Source organism: Nelumbo lutea, chromosome 5 (genome assembly GCF_056320005.1).
Source record: "Nelumbo lutea isolate HS-2025 chromosome 5, American lotus-T2T, whole genome shotgun sequence".
Classification (NCBI taxonomy): Eukaryota; Viridiplantae; Streptophyta; class Magnoliopsida; order Proteales; family Nelumbonaceae; genus Nelumbo; species Nelumbo lutea.
Genome location: NC_142688.1, coordinates 23,409,732 through 23,426,367, shown reverse-complemented (window position 1 = coordinate 23,426,367; position 16,636 = coordinate 23,409,732). Strand labels below are relative to the sequence as shown.

Here is a 16,636-nt window from a genome sequence, read left to right as displayed (position 1 = left end):
TATTGACTATGAAGAAACTTTTGCTCCTATTGCAAAGATCACCACAATCCGTGCTCTTTTAGCAGTGTCTGTTGCTCAGTCTTGGACCATATGCCAGCTTGATGTGAAGAATGCCTTTCTTCATGGTCAATTGAAGGAGAAGGTCTACATGAAGCCTCCTCCTGTATACTGTAGTGATCATTCTTTAGTATGTTGCCTCAAAAAATCTTTATATGGTCTAAAACAAGTTTCCCGGGCATGGTTTGAATGCTTTTGCGATGTTGTAGTTGCTGCTGGATATAGCCAGATTTCTTTTGATCACTCTTTATTTGTTAGGCGTTGGCCTCAAGGTATTGCCATTCTCCTACTATATGTTGATGACATGTTGAATGGGAATGATGCTGAAGGCATTTGTGAATTGAAACTATTACTTCATAATTCCTTTCACATGAAGGACTTGGGCCCTCTCAAATATTTCCTGGGACTGGAAATACATCGTAGTGATCGAGGGTATTTTGTTTGTCAACTTGCTGGTCTTAATGATGAAAAGCATGTTGATACACCCATGGAGCTAAATCTTAAGCTATCTAAATCTGAAAGTCCATTACTTCCTGACGTTGCCTTATATCGCCAGCTTGTGGGGTCCCTCATTTATCTCACTATGACTCGGTCTGATATTTCTCATTTTGTTTAAGTTGTTAGTCAATTTGTTTATGCTCCTTGTTAGCCTCATATGACAGTTGTTCATTGCATCATTCGATATGTTAGAAGCACAACTTCCCAGGGACTGTTCTTCTCCTCATCCTCTCCTATTCAGTTGAGAGCATATGCTGATGTGGATTGAGCTGGTTGTCCAGACACCCGTAGGTCCACTTCTGGGTGGTGTGTTTTTATGGGTGATTTACTCATCTCTTGGAAGTGTAAGAAACAACAATCAGTCTCCAAGTCTTCCACTAAAGCAGAGTATAGGGCCATGTCTTCGGTTTGCAGTGAGATTGTTTGGTTACAGTCTCTTTTTATGGATCTTGGCATTCAGCTTCCTATTCCTATTCCTCTTTATGCAGGCAATACAAGTGCTATCAATAGAAACCACTATCATCTGATTCAGTCAAGCTTCTTGTGAAAGGAAGAGGGGAAAGTTGTAGATTTCAACAATAGGAAGAGAAAGAGGAAGAAAAGGAGAAGAAGGTCAACTAGGATTGTGTATCATAACCTTAGCCGCCAGCCCCTCATTCTATTTATATTTAACTTAAAAATATGAGATATTACAAAGATGCCCTTATTAGGGTGGCAACTCAAACTAAATAGTTACAACTCTTTTAAAACAAAAAACTAATGGGCCCAAGGCCCAACAACTTCTTAATTTAAAAGAAAATAAACTAAACACAAATCGGCCCATTCAACACTTCCCCTCAAGTTGGGAGTAGATGTCACACATTCCCAACTTGTGTAGATCATGCTCCAGCTTATTCTTTGCAACGCCTTTTGTGAGTACATAAACAAGTTGCAGATCAAAAGAAATGTATGGAAGACAAACTTCTCCAAAAGTTATCCTTTCTCTGATAAAGTGTCTATCCACTTCAATGTGCTTAGTTCGGTCATGCAGGACTAGATTATGGGCAATATTAATTGCAGCCTGGTTATTATAGTATAGCATCATAGGTTCTTCTGCCTGTACACCGATTTCTTCTAACAGAGAACGGATGCAAAGAAGTTCTGAAACTTTATGTGCCATGACCCTATATTTGGCTTCTGCACTTGATCTTGCCACAACTGCTTGTTTTTTACTCTTCCATGAGACTAGGTTACCCCCAACTAGGGTGCACACTCCTGAAGTTGATCTTCTGTCATCAAGGCATCCTGCCTAATCCGCATCTGTATAAGCCTCTAGCTTCAACTGTCCATGATCAGTAAACAATATGCCTCTGCCTGGATGTCCCTTCAAATAAGCAAGGATCCTGTCAACTGCCTTCCAGTGCTGGTCTCGTGGAGCATGCATGTATTGACTCACTACACTTATTGCATAGGAGATGTCCAGTCTTGTCATACACAAGTATAGTAGCCGACCCACAAGTCTTTGGTATCTCCCAAGGTCCTTTATTGGTTTACCTTCTGATGCACTGATTCTATGGTTCTGATCAATGGGGGTGCTAGCTGCCTTTGTTCCAAGCTTCCCTGTCTCTTGGAGAAGGTCCAAGACATACTTCCTTTGAGAGATAAAAATTCCATGTTTCGATCTCGCAACTTCGATGCCTAAGAAGTATCTTAGTTCACCAAGATCCTTAATCTCAAATTCCTTATATAGGTTCCTCTTCAGACTATCAATCTCACTCAGATCATTCCCAGTGACAACAATATCATCCACATAAACAATCAGGATTGACACCAAAGATCCCCTGCGCTTCACAAACAAGGTGTGATCAGATTGAGTTTGAGTGTAGCAAAAAACAATTAGGGCCTTTCTGAATCTGTCAAACCATGCTCTGGGAGATTGTTTCAAGCCATATAATGACTTCTTCAGCTTGCATACCTTTCCCTTTTCAACATTATCATAAAAACCAGCTGGAAGATCCATATACATATCTTCTTGCAGATCCCCATTTAGGAAAGCATTCTTCACATCCAGTTGAAATAAGGGCCAAGAGTATGAGGCAGTAGGAGAAAAGAGTATCCGAACAGAGGGCATCTTTGCAACTGGTGCAAATGTCTCTAGATAATCAATGCCATAGGTCTGTGTGTACCCTTTCGCAACAAGTCTTGCCTTGTACCTCTCTATACTTCCATTTGCCTTATACTTTACTGTGTAAACCCATCTGCGTCCAACTGTCTCCTTGCCCCTTTTGGTAGGTCCACAATCTCCCATGTCTGATTCTTAATCAAAGCCTCCATCTTTTCTTGCATAGATGTCTTCCACTCAGGTTTGGAGAGAGCCTCACTAACACCCTTGGGTATAGACACTGAATCAAGAGAAAAGAGAAAAGCACGGTATGAAGGAGAAAGTCCATTGTAGGATAAGTATTGTGAAATACAATGAGCAGTGCACTTTCTCTTCCCTTTTCTAAGAGCAATAGGGAGATCAAGGTTATCTGTAACAGTGTTAGTAGGACCAGTGGGAACTGAAATAGTAGTGGGATCAAGAGGAATACCTGAATCCGTATCAGCCGAATCTGGAGTCTTCAAGGGATCGACAGGAGGTGGTGTGAGTTCTGCTGTAGTGGAATCAACCGCCTTATGAAGTCTCTGCCGTGAGTAATGTTGTGAGACAGAACAAAAAGGAGGTGGCAAGGTAGGTGATATCGGGTGGTGGTCAAGCACAGGAGTAGACACAGGGACTAGAACTAGGAGAGGGATAGACTGCTAACTTACTTCCCCAAAACACTCCCCCTGAGAAGGATTCCTTGAGAAGAAGCACGTAAACTCGAAAAAGGTAATGTCCATAGTAACATACCGGTTCCCAGAGACTGAATCATAGCAGCGGTACCCTTTCTGATTCTCTACATATCCAAGGAACACACATTTCTTTGCCTTGGGATCAAGCTTCGAATGGTAAGGACCAAGGATATGCGCAAAGCAAACACACCCAAACACCCTTAGAGGAATATGAAACATCTCCCCCTGAGGAAAAAGAAGACTGAATGGAGTGCTGAATCCAAGTATACGAGAAGGCACCTTGTTAATCAGATATACTGCCGTGAGAACTCCATTACTAGTTTTTCTCTTTTGTTTTTATTTTTGGTCATGATTAAACAGAGGTATTTGTGTCCATCTAGTTTTATAAAGATATCTAGCTGACTGGTGGACTAACTTTTTCTCCATTGAGCAGTCCCTTTTTCATGCCTATCGTGACTACTCTTTCACTTCTAAGCTCTTTTCTGCTTCTAATACCTGTAACCATACATTTACAAGTACACAGATCAGCAAATAAGTCTCATTCAATGGTTAAAGAAGGGGTTAATGGGTCTCTGTTGTACTGGGGACCATACCATAGATAAACTGGGGTTGGGTAGTCAAGGATAGCCCAGCATAAAATGATCAAGCATTATGTTGCACATACTATTCTTTTATTCATATTAATAAAGTTTGGCCATCTTGCAAGGAACTAAGGTCCTGTTTGGTTCACAGGAATAGGGGTCTGGAATTGGAATCAGAATGGGCCATTCCGATTCCAACTGTTTGGTAGGGTGGACTTGGAATCCCATTCCCATTCCTGGTGGAATGGCATTCCCTCCCCCTTGGGAATGAAATCCCCTTCCAGCTGACTTCAATTCCCATTTTGATTCCTGTCTGAACCAAACAGACTATGGGAATAGACCACCTCCGATTCTGATTCTGATGCCGACTGTAAACCAAATGGACCCTAAATCTCAAGTTGATCCAGATGCAGTGAAAAAGAAGCTTTAATCTGCAGGGGAGTGATTGTTGGGGATCGTTTTTTGTTGGGGATATTCTCGTGTAATGTTTTTGAAGTTGTGATTTCCTTGTTTGGGTTCTTTTAGGAGTTTTGTTGTTGGATTTGTTTTTGTGTTGCTGAGGGGCGGGTCTTTGGGAATTTTTTTTGGGATTTTGAGTGTTTGTTATTTCCTTGTTTGGGTTCTTTTCTCTGTGTTTCTTTTTTTAATAAAGATTTTTTATTTATCTTAAAAAAAAAGTTCAACCATCGACAAATAAAAGCATTGTAGAGAACTTCCAAATGATCCAACATATAGAAAGGAAATATGCATAACAGCAGAGAATGCATTGGTCAATGAGATGGAAGCTTAGATTTTTGATAAAATATAGCATAGTATCCAAAAATAAAGCAAATAAAGAAACTAGAGTATATACCATATGATGTGTTAACATCTCATGTTTTTTTTTTTTTTTTTTTCAAACAAAAGCAGAGTATAGAATCTATAGATCATAATATGAAGGGTTTTTGTAATAAAATAACAGCCATTCCATTCTATTTTGCCCCATCCCAACTACATGGGGTCAGCAACATGAATCCTATTTCGCCATTCCATTCTATTTAGTGTCATATCTGCACAAAAAGGCAATTCAGAATCCATGATCATCGGAGTTTGGCAAAAGTTTTTGTTATGGTGTAAGACAGGCTCCCAGTGTCAGAGTTACAACAAAGTCTTACATTTTATTGGAAAAAAAACCTGTGCAAAATTCCAATGATGATCAAATGAGGTTTTACAAAAAGAAAGCATGATTTGATTAGCCTCTAAATAATCACAGATGCCATCATTGATCTTGATACTTAATGGCTAAATCTTGAAGAAAAAAAAGAAACAACCTACAGGGCTTTGAAGAAAAGAAAAGGGAAGAGGAAAGGCATCTAAGTGTGCTGTACATAAGCTTTTCAAATAGAAAAATACCATGTCTATATGAATGCATGTGTAACCTCATATATTTGTATCAAAGTCTCGAATCAACACAGATGAATGATTATATATTCCATATCTTTTCTGTGCAGAGTTCACAATTGGGCTGTGCTTGCTCACATTCAACATGTTATCCTGAGAAATGTGACCATGTATATCTTTTCGGTAATGATTATGAAAATGCCAAGGACATCTATGGTAAACCAGTCAGGGGAGATTTCCATATGATGAACAAGGCCGGATTATTTTGGAGGTAAGTTGAAGCCCTTTTTATCTTCAACCACCTTCGTAACTAAAATGTGGTCAACCAATTAGTTAAATAGTTGTCTAGGCATTGCTTGGGCAACAAGGCATCCTTGTTGGTCACCTAGCCTGAATGCATTGCTGCCAATGGATTGGGTCTAGTTTGGGTGAGGGTGGACCCAACCCTGAACTGAAAGAAATATGCAGACCCAGTCCTGAACCAGACCCTGTAGGGTCTGTAATAGTAAACCCAGAACCAACTCTGATGTTGATCAGAATTGCAATTCATGCCTATCAAGCCTGACCCAATAAGGCCCGATTGTTATTGACATAATGACAACTCTAAATTTCAATGTGTGATTTGATAATAAACAAGATCAATGTTTATTGATTGGTAATAAACTTTGTAATTTGATAGTAAGCCTGCTTATATAACAATAAACAATTAGTTGGTAAGCTGTCCATGGCAAGTTGGGCATCTTCAGGTTGTTTGGGATTTACCATGCCTCAGATGTCACAATTTTCTTTTCTGGTTCCTTGCTTTCAGATTTAGAAGTGAAAAATTCAAAATTGGTTGAGGCCCAAACCTTTGCCATTTTGTCATCCTTGACAATTGAAATCCCTTGATCTAGGAAAATAAGAATTAATCAACTCATTTTCATGCAAGAGAATTGTACTTCTGGTTTCCAAAGTTAGGGCAACTGGAGACATGGTTATTGTAATACTTAGATTATCTGGTGGGACCTATCTGCACTGTGGTCCTAGCTAGGTTGAAAGGTCACAAATGTCCTTAAAAGGTTCATAACTAAAGTCAATTCTCAAATGCTCAAAATAGCCATACAATACAGAAGTAAAACAGCTCTAAAAAGGATTAAGTGTGATTTGATAGCAAATAAAAAATGTGTGAGAGAAGTTCAGAACAAGAGCACGAAGATGAGAGGAAGAAAAATGTGTTCAGGTGGTCAAGAGATTCTATCCAATCCCCAGCCCCTTAATCATTTTTTTATTAGAGTAATGCTAATGTATACAACCCTCTACACCTAAGGCCCACTAACAATAAAACTAAAATAAGGCAATATAAGTAAAGCCCAAGCCAGCAGCTCAACACTCTCCCTCAAGTTGAACATAGATTCAGTCATGTCCAATTTACTTACATACTGCTCCAATTTACACCTGGGAACCTCCTTTGTGAAAACATCGACTGATTTTTTTTTTTTTTTTTGAAGCAACAAAAGGAAGACGCACTTTTCCAGAAGTCACTCTCTCCCTTATGAAGTGTCTATCCACTTCAATATGTTTTGTTCTGCCATGCTGAACTAGATTATGGGCTATGTTGATAAAAACCTTGTAGTGGCAGCTAAATGAGTGTCTTTGGGAGCATGCATAAACTAGTCAGATAATGCTGAGGTATAATAACTTCTCGACAAGTCTCTGAAACACTCCCTTGACAGGCAATAACTTTCCATTAAAATAGATAGTTTATGATTGTAGTTAATAGGAGTAGGAGCTGGCTTAGCCCTAAGTTCACCTGTTTCTATCAATAAGCAAGAACATACTTTCTCTAAGGTATAAAGATCCCCTCCTTGAAACAGGCTACCTCAATACTCAAAAAGTACTGTAGCCCCCAAAGATCCTTAATCTCAAACTCAGTATAGAAAGGAACTGCTTAAGTTGCCCAATCTCCTTGACATCATCCCTTGTAACAATGATATCATCAACATAAACAATGAGTGTAGTCACTAATGCATCATTCCTCTTCACAAAGATTGTATGGTTTTATTACGTTTAAACATAACCAACTGCAATGAAGGTATTGCTGAATCTCTCAAACCAAGCCTATAGTGATTGCTTGAGTCCATAGAGATACTTCCACTTACAGACCTTTCCTTGCATATCCTTACCATACATCCTAGGAGGAAGTGGCATATATACATCCTCGTGAAGGTCCCCATTCAAGAAGACATTTTTAACATCAAACTGATACAGGGTCCAAGAGAAAGAAGTTTCCAAGGATAATAAAACATGAATGGAGTTCATCTTAACCAAAGGAGAAAAAGTCTCCAAAGTCAATGCCATATAGTTGGGTATATCCCTTGATGACATGGCAGGCTTTGTATCTTGAGTAGTCGATCTAGACTACAAGCAGTCTTGAATTAAAAGAAAAAACGGATGAAAAAATTGGAGAGAAGAAGAAGAGAAGAGAGGAAGAAAAAATTGAGTAGTTGGGTATATCCCTTGGTGATATGGCATGCCTTGTATCTTGAGTAGTCGATCTAGACTACAAGCAGTCTTGAATTAAAAGAAAAAACGGATGAAAAAATTGGAGAGAAGAAGAAGAGAAGAGAGGAAGAAAAGAAGTACATGAAGAGAGTTTCAGAAAAGAGAGAGTAGTCATAGTTTCTGCTGGCCCTGTCTTAGTATTTATAACTACTGGCTAACTGTAAAAGGGCTGAATTGCCCTTACTGCTTACATGGCAATTAGAATAAGAAATGACTAATAATAAAGCTGAAATAACTAACAACTAACACTGTCATATCTAACAGAATTATTGCTGCCATATGAACACTGTGGGGACCACATCAGTGTTCTTTACACTCCCCCTCAAGTTGGGAATAGATATTTGTCATTCCCAACTTGCATAGATCTGCCTCTAACTTTTTCCTTGGAACAACCTTAGTGAGAAGATTTGCAAGCTGCATGTTGGAGGTGATATACGGAAGACACACTTCTTAAGATGAAACCCTTTCTCTGACAAAATGTCGTCTACTTCAATATGCTTAGTTCTGTCATGCTGTATCGGATTATGAGCTATATTAATAGCAGCCTGATTATCACAATACAGCATTAAGGGCTTCTCATAAGCAATACCCAACTCCTCAAATAGTGATTTCAACCATAGGATTTCAGCCACACCATTAGCCATGGACCTGTATTCAACTTCTGCACTAGAACAAGAAACAATACTTTGCTTGTTACTCCTCCAGGAGACCAGATTACCTCCTACAAAAGCACAATATCCAGAGGTAGACTTTCTATCATCAATACTTCCAGCCCAATCAGCATCTGTATAAACCTCTATCTTCATGTGATTATTATTCTTGAATAGTATACCTCTACCTGGGCACCTCTTCAAATATGCTAATATCCTCTCAACTGCAAGTAAGTGAGTAGTCCTTGGAGAGTGCATATACTGACTGGCAACACTGACCGCATAACTGATGTCCGGTCGTGTGAGACAAAGATAGAGGAGTTTTCCATCTAACCGCTGGAACATAGCTTTATCTTCAAGTGGCTCTCCACCCTCTGCACTAATCTTGTGATTCTGTTCAGTAGGTGTATCTGCAGGCTTAACACCTAACTTTCCAGTTTCTTCTAACAAATTTAGAACATACTTTCTTTGGGAAACAAAAATTCCATGTTTAGATCTAGCTACCTCAATACCCAAGAAATATCGTAGCTCTCCCAGATCTTTCACCTCAAATTCTTGATGGAGTTGTTTGAGAGACTCAATCTCACCATTATCATTCTCTGTCACTACAATATCATCCACGTATACAACAAGCAAGGTCAAGGAAGAGTCCACTCTCTTAATGAACAATGTATGGTCTGACTGGGCCTATACATAGCTGAACCTTTCAAGGGTTTGTTTGAATCTATCAAACCAAGCTCTGGGGGACTGTTTTAATCCATACAAAGCTTTGTTCAACCGGCAAACCTTCTTTCCTATGTCTGCATCATAAAATCCAGGAGGCAACTGCATGTAGACTTCTTCCTGCAAGTCTCCATTGAGGAAGGCATTTTTGACATCCATCTGGAACAAGGGCCAAGAGTAACTGGCTGCAAGGGACAATAAAACTCTAATAGTGGTCATCTTTGCTACTGGAGCAAAAGTCTCCAAGTAGTCTATACCATAAGTCTGAATAAATCCCTTTGCAACTAACCGAACCTTATACCTTTCAATGGAACCATCAACATTATGTTTCACAGTAAATACCCATCTATATCCAACCGGTTTCTTCCCTTTAGGTTGGTCAACTAGCTCCCAAGTATTATTCCTCAGAAGAGCATCCATTTCAACCTTCATTGCATCTTCCCACACAGGAACTGACAAGGCCTCATGCACTGTTCTGGGGATAGGAATATCAACAATAGATGTAAGGAAGGACCTATAAGAGGGGGACAAGTGATCATAGGACAAGAATTAGAAAATGCAGTGGGCTGTGGATGTGGTGCAACACCGTTTGCCTTTACGGATTGCAATGGGGAGGTCAAGGTCATCCAAAGAAGGTAAGGGCTCAATAGTGGAAGGTATCTCAGTGGAACCTGGATCCGATAAAGGAATTGTAGTGCCTGGATCTGGATCCACAGAAGGAACTGGGGCTGGCCTGGATTGCTGGTGACTGAAATCAACCTGCCTCCACCGCCTATGGTAGACTCTCAAATCCCGACACCTCTGACACTCCTCCCCATTACATCCCTCATCACTCAATGAAACAGGTAAAGGAACTTCAGATGAGTTAACCCCACACTCTCTACTCTCCCTCTGAGGAGAAACCTTAGGATAATAGGGTACATCCTCGAAGAAAGTAACACCCATAGAGACAAATCTTTTCCCAGAAGTGGGTTCATAGTAGCAATATCCCTTTTGAGTTTGTGCATAACCGAGAAAAATACATTTGGAGGCCTTAGGATCAAATTTGGAATGATGAGGTCCAAGAATCTAAACAAAGCAAGTACAACCAAAGGTTTTAAGGGGAACAATAAACAGGTCTTTATTAGGGTATACGAGGGTAAATGGAGGCTTCATGTCAAGAACCCACGAAGGAACTCGGTTAATGAGATAAACTGCTGTAAGAATAGCATCTCCCCATAAACGAATAAGCACATTGGAGTTAAACATGATGCTTCTGGCCACCTCCAATATGTGCCTATTCTTCCTCTCAGCAACCCCATTCTATTGTGGTGTATGAGGACAAGTACTTTGGTGGATAATCCCATGGTCAATCAAATAGGAGGCTAATTGGTTGGCAAAGTATTCTTTCGCACTATCGGATTTGAAGATTTTGATTTTGACCCCAAATTGGGTTAAAATCATCTGATGAAAGATCCAGGTCAAAGTAGGAACTTCATCTCGAGAACGCATAAGGTAAACCCAAGAAAACCGGGTATAGTCATCAACAAACAACAAGAAATATCTGTACCCCCCATAACAGTGACGTGATAAGGACCCCAAACATCGATATGCACAATATCAAAAGGATTATTACTTCTTTTATTACTCAATGAATAAGATGTTCTACAATGCTTTGCAAGCTCACAACTCTCACCTCAAATTGGACATTTGAATAGACTCAAATAAATCAAGAAACAAACTCTTCAAAGACCGAAAAGATAAGTGACCCAACCGATTATGCCAAAGCATAACCTGACTAATAGACTGAGAAACAAAAGACTTTCTATTTTCACTATCTTCCCAATGTGAACTCTCTCCAAGCAGATAGATCCCATTTGTCTCACGGCCAATTCCAATCACCTTCCTTGTCTCTAAGTCCTGAAAAATACATCGGTCAGGGAAAAAGGTTGTTGAACAATTCTGATGTTTTGTAATGCTACTGACTAAAAGAAAATTAGTATTAAGCTTAGGAACATGCAGAACCGAAGATAAGGATATGGCATTAAATAACTTGATGTCTCCCTTGCCAAAAATGGGAACAAGGGAACCATCAGCAATGGACACCTTATCTCTACTAGAAGATAGGTGATAGGTAGTGAACAGTGATGGCAAGCTAGTCATATGGTCAGATGCACCTTAGTCTGTTACCCAACAATGTTCAGTGTTACCTAGAGCTGAAGCATGATAAGTTGAGGCCTAAGTACCTGAATGAGCAAAAGCTGATGTAGGAGCTGATGGTGGCTGAAATGATAGAGCTGAATTGCCAACTTCCTTTTCCAATTGAGTCAGGGCAGCCCAGGCAGCAGCTAGGGTGTCTAGGGGTGTGCATTTTGAGCCAGATGAGGAGGCACAATCAGTATTAACAACCATATTAACATTACCCCTTTTGTTCCTGAGTTTTGCTGGGACTAAATGAGGGTGCAACTTCCAACATGTGTCTGTAGTATGCTTGGGTTTCTTGCAATGTTCACATACTAGATCCCGCTTGTCTTCCTTCTTTATATCCCTCTCCGTATCACCCCCGAACTTAGGCTCGATTGCTGCCAAGGCTGGTGGGAAGGGCTGATGCTGCATTATAACCTTTCTCCTAGTCTCTTTACTGTGCACTAAGGAGTAGGCTTGTGATAGGGTCACACTGTCTCTTGTTAGTAGTTGTTGTCTCACAATATCATACTTAGGATTCAAACCAGCTAGGAACTCAAAAACCCTAATAGTCTCAACCTGCTTTTTATGAGTCTATGCATCCTTCTGGCTTTCCCACTCAAGTGTTTCTAGGTGGTCAATTTCATGCCACAAAGATTTCAGTGTTAGAGAAGTAAACCGAGACCGATTTCTCTCCTTGGTTAAGGTTGTTAACCTCACATTTCAGTTCATAAGCCCTAGCAACATTAAAGGGTTGGGAGTAGGTCTCTTTCATGACATCCCAAATTTCCTTAGCTGTTTTCGCCCACAAATAGTTCCGGCTGATATGTGGCTGCATAGAGTTGCACAACCATGTCATAACCAAATAGTTCTCCTGAACCCATTTGGTATAGGTTTGGTCCTCCTTAGTTGATTCTTTCGCATCTCCCAACAAGTAGTTCAGTTTTCCCCTACCCCCAATGGCCATCATGGCCAATTGAGCCCATTCTAGGTAGTTTGATCCATCAAACTTAACTGTTGTAATATGAAAGGTATTCTCAAACATGTTACCAGAATTGCTAGTCCCCAAAACACCTTCCCCTTGACTCTTGAACTCCATTCTTGATCAAGAATTAATAAAAAAAAAACTTTTTAACTACTGTAATAGGAGAAATAGCACCCAAACAACTTATAACAGTCGGCCTAGTTCTTCCAAAGAACACAAAAAACAAAATTCTGAATGAAACTAGTTCAAATTCTGATCTGAAACAAATAACAGTTCTGGATTTTTAGGGTTTTCTCTCAAAACCCTAAAGAAAACACAAAATTCTGAAGCCTCACCTCTCAGACTAAACCAAGAACATATTTTCTGAACAGAGTCACAAGAAAAGCTTACTTCATGGAAAAATCTCTGGCCGCCACCTTCTGGTTGATGTAAAACCCTAATCTTGAGGATCTGAAGCTTCTTCTAATTCTTCCTGACTACTGGAACTCTCCCAGACTTCTACAATCTCTTTAGTAGCGGCCACACACTACCAGTAACCTCCAAGAATCAGCCAATCCTCCTTCCTTGTTGAAAAACTTCCAAACCTAGGTGGTTCTCATGCAGCCGACCTAATCAGACTAGCATAAGAGCTCCTAGGTCGGCTCTGATACCAAGTAGTCGATCTAGACTACAATCAGTCTTGAATTAAAAGAAAAAAAGGATGAAAAATTTGGAGAGAAGAAGAAGAGAGGAGAGGAAGAAAAGAAGTACACGAAGAGAGTTTCAGAAAAGAGAGAGAGTAGGTCATAATTTCTGCCGACCCTCTCTTAGTATTTATAACTATTGGCTAACTGTAAAAGGGCTGAATTGCCCTTATTTCTTACATGGCAAATAGAATAACAAATAACTAATAATAAAGCTGAAATAACTAACTGAAAATAACTACCAACTAACACTATCATATCTAACAGAAATATTGCTGCCATACGAACACTGTGGGGACCACATCAGTGAAGGGATGAGAGATCCATCATATGGATGGCCGAAGCCTGCAGGAAGGTTGGGCGAAATTTCAAAAATTTCTCTCCCATGTAGGAATCACATTCCCTATTTTAGAAAATTACATTTTCAATGATCAATTTTGAAATCAAACTGGACTAGATTTGAAACCAAAAGGGAGTTGAGGGATATGCCTGATACGAAGTAATAATAACCTCCAATGAAGGTGTTCACGCCCAAGGAAAAATCCAAAGATTGCTTCCACCGAAGATGACACGATGCAGGATGAAGCGGAATCAGCAGGACGACTCTTCAGTAAGAACCAGATTCTTTAGCAAGAACGTGATGGAGGGCTAGTGAGCATGACTTCATATTACCCTTTCTACCAAAAGGTAATATCAAGAACCTTTCTTGATTGCTCTCACAGGTGGAGATCGATTTGGTATGGCGGCAAGAGCAGGAGAGAAGGAGTTAGTGCAGTCAAACTGTGTTGTCTCTCTCTAGAATTCAGTAGTCTGTTAGATGATTTGGAGGTTCGCCCTGCTCTTCTATTTATAGCCTTAAAGAGAGGTTCTCCTAATCCCATTAGGAGTTTCCTAATCCAAATCTTTTATTTGGATATGGACTCTCTTTAAGAGATAAGGATAATCCCTTATCTTATATGCAAATAAAGATCAGCCTTCCTAATCTAATTAGGAGTTTACTGATCCAGATCTTTATTTGGATCTGGACTCTTTGAGTGGATAGGGATAGTCCCTTATCCTATCTGCTCCAGAACCGCCCTCTTTTAATTAATCTCATTAAGCCAGTTCGAATTGGGCTTTAGGCCCATTAAGTCTATCTGCTTACTAGCCCCTCAATCTGTTGTCCAGTTGGTTATCCTTGCATGGCGTGGGACCCAAACATTGATCTACACATCAGCCACATGAGTTCAACCTAGCCTCTGTTACAAGGCTTGGCCGAATTCACTGTAGGAGACAGTGAACCCCTGAGTCCATCACCATGGGCTCTTAATGGGCCCAACATTTACACTAAATGGTCCTTGGGTCAAGCCACCTTATAAAAACCCCAAGGACTGTGGGTAGATGCAAGATTAGCCCATCAGGTAGTACCTTCAATAGTCTTACACTTAACCTCTCAGCCCATAATAATCAAACACTGCCCGACAAGAGAGGACCTCTCCCTTGGCTGCAAGGTACAGTGCTGCACTCTCTACTCACATGGATCCCGGGAATTACAACCTTTTGCAAACATTTTGAAACCATAATATACTATATATATATGTGTGTGTGTGTGTGTGTGTGTGTGTGTGTGTATAAATATATTTTGCAAAACAAATTTCAACGGTTGAAATCAACTGCCGGCATTTTAGGTTTCCATCAGAGAGAGTGCATCTCCGATCATTCACTTTGTCTAACAAAGGGGCTGATCCTGTCACTATGATCACCCACTCAGATGAATTCTCGGACTGTCCCAACATACCCAGGTTTTGACCCCCTCTAAGGATCTCACTGATTGGCATATCAAAGACAGGCCAATCTGACACCTAGTGTAGTATCATAATCAAGTCTAGGGGTCAGGTGTAACATTCCGGTTTTTCCCATCTATCTCCAAGGTCTAGGGCAATATTGGAATTCTGGTCCGGTTCAGGGTTTCAAGAAAACCCACACTGCATGTACCTTAGGTCTCACCTTGGCAACTGAAACAGGCCACCCCAACCAACTTGGTGGCACGCTAGTATCAGCCTTGGTAGGATAAATCTCCCCAGATCTATCCAACAACTATGAAGATTCTAAATTAACACGAGTCTCGTATGTGTCCAGTTTAAGGGTATTACACAAAAACACACCACAATAACATGAATCAAATATGTACTTTATTCATTTACATTAAATGTCATAATGTACATCATTCTGATTGGAGCTAAGGGTATACATTGTCTAACAATCAGTGGGGTCCACATCAATGTTCTTTACATCTTGTAATGGATCCATCAGAATTGTATTTGATAGTGTACACCCACCTACAACTAACTGGTTTCTTCCTATTAGGAAAATTAACAATGTCCTACTTATTATTCTTGTGTAATGCTTCCATCTCCATTCTCATAGAAATAGCATTCCTTCATTCTAGCTTAGATAAAGCTTTTGAGGCAAATTTATGGATTGATTGGGTAGAGACAGTCTGGAAAAGAATAGTATGAGGGTGACAAAAGGCTATAAGAAAGGTGTTTAGAGATACAGTGAGCATTACACTTAAGTTTATATTCCTTACAACAAATGGGAAGGCCAAGGTCTGGAAATGTAGGTAAGGGAGCTGACAAAGGGGGATGTAAATAGAGTAAAGTAAACTCATTTTATAGAAAATAGAGTAGGAGGATAACAGCCTCCAAACATTTTGTCATATGTAAATAGAGTAGATTCGTTTTATAGAAAATGCATATTATTGAGCTTGGCACTCTCCTAGCTGGTTCTGTTCTCACATCAATATTTCTATCTTCTGCATATAGAATAGATTCATTTTATAGAAAGACAATCTTAGGGCCCATTTGGTTCATGGGAATAAGGATCTGGAATCACCCATTCCAATTCCAACCATTTGGTTGGGCTGAATCGAAATCTCATTCCCCTTCCTAGTGGAATGGCATTCCCCCATTTAAGGGAATGTCCATTCTCTCCCTCTCCCTTGGAAATGAGATCTCATTCCAGTTGATTCCAATTCCGATTCCGATTCCCGTCTGAACCAAACAGGCTATGGGAATAGACCATTGCGATTCCAATTCCAAGCGGAAGCAAACCAAACAGACCCTTAATCTTGGTACTCTGCTTGCTAACCTTTGCAGGGGGTTATCTGGTCCTGTTCTGACTCCAATGTTTGTCTCATGCACATATTCATTTTACGAAAAGTAGATGATTAAGCTTAGTACTCTACTTGCTGAACTTTGCAGGAGGGTTATCCAGTTTATGAGTGCAATTCCATGTGCAGCTGTGACAGAACTTGCCGGAATAGGGTATTGCAGAACGGGGTGCAGGTCAAATTGGAAGTCTTCAAAACAGAGAATAGGGTAATAGTTTCAACTATTTTCTACTAGTTATGGACTATATTTATTTTCTACTTGATAATTCACAGGGTTGGGCAGTCAGAGCTGGTGAGCCAATCCTTCAGTGGGACTTTTGTGTGTGAATACATTGGGGAGGTTTTGGCTGATCAAGAGGCAAATAGAAGGGGCAACAGGTCTTAGATTTATCACATGTTCTCTTCTGGTT

The 16,636-nt window shown here is 40.0% G+C and overlaps 1 pseudogene across 1 annotated transcript in view; it reads left to right on the top strand.

Annotated features, from left to right (window-relative positions):
- Positions 1-16,636, top strand: part of LOC148851002 (uncharacterized) — a 33,141-nt pseudogene that overhangs the window by 16,191 nt on the left and 314 nt on the right. Inside the window, exons 6-8 of the transcript XR_016099406.1 lie at positions 5,441-5,601; positions 16,318-16,434; positions 16,500-16,604. The product of XR_016099406.1 is annotated as an uncharacterized LOC148851002 (transcript). The remainder of the gene's footprint in view (positions 1-5,440; positions 5,602-16,317; positions 16,435-16,499; positions 16,605-16,636) is intronic.